The sequence below is a fragment of the Lactuca serriola genome, chromosome 8 (assembly GCF_051521515.1).
Source record: "Lactuca serriola cultivar US96UC23 chromosome 8, Lser_US96UC23_V15, whole genome shotgun sequence".
NCBI lineage: Eukaryota > Viridiplantae > Streptophyta > Magnoliopsida > Asterales > Asteraceae > Lactuca > Lactuca serriola.
The window spans coordinates 171,085,736-171,088,709 of record NC_136415.1 but is presented as its reverse complement, the minus strand read 5'-3'; the positions used below and the strand labels follow the sequence as shown (position 1 = coordinate 171,088,709).

Below are 2,974 nucleotides of genomic sequence, written 5' to 3'. Positions count from 1 at the left end.
ATTCTCTATGAGAATTTAGATATCAAAAGTTAGCTAACAATCATGTTTTCCATAATTCTTATACATGCCAAGAATCACATTGTGAATATTATGAGGTCCCTTAAGATAGAAAATGAAACTCCAAACCTTTATATAGACTTAATTATGATCCTCTTTGAGTATTTTGCGATATTAATTTATGAATGCATGCAATCATGGTTGAACTATATATCCAGAACAAACAAGTTATTAAGATTCATGAAGAAAAAACACATTCATAAATTGTTATCAAGACCTATTAAGTTGTGTTTGGTGTGTCACATCTAGCAGATAATCTAGCTTATTTTTGGAGTTTTTTTAAGTTGTCATTTTTGACAAGCCAAAAAGTAGCTTATAAGCTAGCTTTTTAAAATGCTAATTACACTAGTTTTTTAAAATTTTCCAAACATAACCCTTAATTAATTATATAAACACATACATATTCTTTTAAATATCCTTTTATATCTTTCAACTATTTTTATCAAAAGTTATTTTTAATCAGTTAGTTTTCAGCTACCCATTAACTTTTTATTTAACAGGTAGCTTTTCAAACATCAAATAGTTTTTCACCTAACGACTAGCTTTTCACGTCAAACATAGCCATGTGAGAACTTAAGAAACTATACTAAATGGGGCACACAAAGATTTACACAATATTGTTAAAAATTATCAATTTGTTTTTATTTTATTTAAAAGGTTCTCGGAAATTCATGAGCGACTTGTATCAGAACAAGTGGTCATTAGTTGGTTGATTTGTTTACAAATTACCATATTGAAATCTAATGGAGTGAGTTAATACGAATGGTGAAGTTGACCTAAGAAGAGTAAAAAACGATTTAATAAAAAAGAGTAATAATATTTATCAGTAATTAACTTGTTTTCGATAACTACTAAGGTTGAATATGAAATGTAATTAAATATGACTGCCGTCATAACTATTCAATTGTGAAGCTCTTTATTCAATCATGTGGTTAAATACCACTTTAATCATTTGAATATATAAAGATAAATAGTTTTAAAAAGCATATATTACATAATCAAATTAATAGTCATATATTTTTTTGCATAATAATTGATATGTGAAAACAACTGATGGCTTACAAGAAACCCAATAAATAGCCACATGCCAGTAACATGTCTTGAGGTACATCCAAACCTTCCTTCCACCTCCATCAAAACCCACTCATTTACCTCTTCGGAATTTTTCATTTTCTCTTTTATGATCCATTTCAGATGTCGCCGGCTTTAGGAGATTACGCCGGCGAACAGTTGCAGCAGGCGGCAGAGAAAATCCTCTTCGGAAAATACGAGGTAGGGAAGCTCCTCGGCTATGGAGCTTTTGCTAAGGTCTACCATGGCTGGGATATTGAGGCAGAAACAAGTGTCGCCATTAAAGCCATCAACAAACAAAGGATCGTAAATGGTGGTTTAGCTGGACATGTCAAGCGTGAGATCTCCGCCATGCGACGGTTGCGCCACCCCAACATCGTTCGTCTCCAGGAAGTGCTGGCAAACCAGAAGAAAATCTACTTCGTCTTGGAGTTCGCTAAAGGAGGTGAGCTGTTTTCAAAGGTCGCTAAATCGCGTTTCAGTGAGGATCTCAGCCGTCGGTATTTCCAGCAACTGATATCCGCCATCGGTTACTGCCACTCACGCGGCGTCTACCACCGTGACCTGAAACCGGAAAACCTCCTCCTGGACGAGCATTGGAACCTCAAGGTTACGGATTTCGGATTATCGGCGGTGACTGAGCAGGCTCATTCCGACGCACTCCTCCACACGATGTGTGGTACACCTGCTTACGTGGCGCCGGAGATTTTAGCGAAGAAAGGCTACGACGGAGCGAAGGTGGATATTTGGTCTTGTGGGATCATCTTATATGTCCTCAACGCCGGTTATCTACCCTTTAACGATCCAAATCTAATGGTGATGTATCGGAAAATTTACAAAGGAGAATTTCGTGTTCCGAAATGGACGTCGCCGGAGCTAAAACGTTTCCTACTTCGTCTTCTCGACACGAATCCTCAAACGAGAATCACCGTCGAGGAAATCATCAAAGATCCCTGGTTCAAAATCGGATACAAAGACGCCAGCTTTTCATCCGATCATTTCGAGACGAAAGACGGCGACGACGTCGGCCGGAGCGGCAATTTGAAGAATCTAAACGCGTTCGACATAATCTCGTTTTCGTCCGGGTATAATCTGTCAGGTTTGTTCGATGAACAAGATTCCGGTGAGATGTTTCTATCGACGGTTTCTCCGGAGGAGATCATCGAGAGAGTGGCGGACGCGGCGGAGGAGGAAAGCTTGACGGTGGCTACAAGGAGAAAATGGTGTGTAAAGGTTGACGGAGGGCAGTATGGTAATTTCACATTAACTTTGGAGGTTAAACGGTTGACTGACGAGTTAGTGGTGGTGGAGGTTAGGTGGAGGGAATGTGAAAGTGAACCGGGTCCAGAAATGTGGAAAGATCGGTTAAGGCCGCAGTTGTGTAATTTGATTTATCAACCGGACGGTTCGGTTGCCGGTAAATGACAATAACAGCTGAACAGTACATTTGTATGCCGTGTTAGTTTTTTCTTTTTTTGTTCTTTTTATTTTTTTAATCTTAAATAACACTTTAAAAAATTAATATCCATGGATTCCTTCTATATAAATATTGACACCTGTAGTAACGTCAAGAGGTATCAAAACAATAAAAAAAATCATAAATCATAAATGGTCCTCGTGGATTTTTCAAATCTGAATTTTAGTCCAAGGGTTTATAAATTTTATAGATGATCCTTATGCTTTCAAAACTTTTGACGATTGATCCTTATTGCTAATTTCGTTAAATTTTATCCGTTAACTGAAGGACATTTTTGTCATTTTCACTACCAAAGGGAATATTTATAATGTTTTCACTTATTTTTTAAAAAAAATAAATAAATAAAATAATGTGCAAGGGAGGGGGGAG

General features: G+C 37.2%; 1 pseudogene; it reads left to right on the top strand.

The window, feature by feature from the left end:
• The first annotated feature begins 1,146 nt into the window (after positions 1-1,146).
• On the top strand, positions 1,147-2,656 carry LOC145066124 (CBL-interacting serine/threonine-protein kinase 14 pseudogene; annotated as a pseudogene).
• Positions 2,657-2,974: the final 318 nt, after the last annotated feature.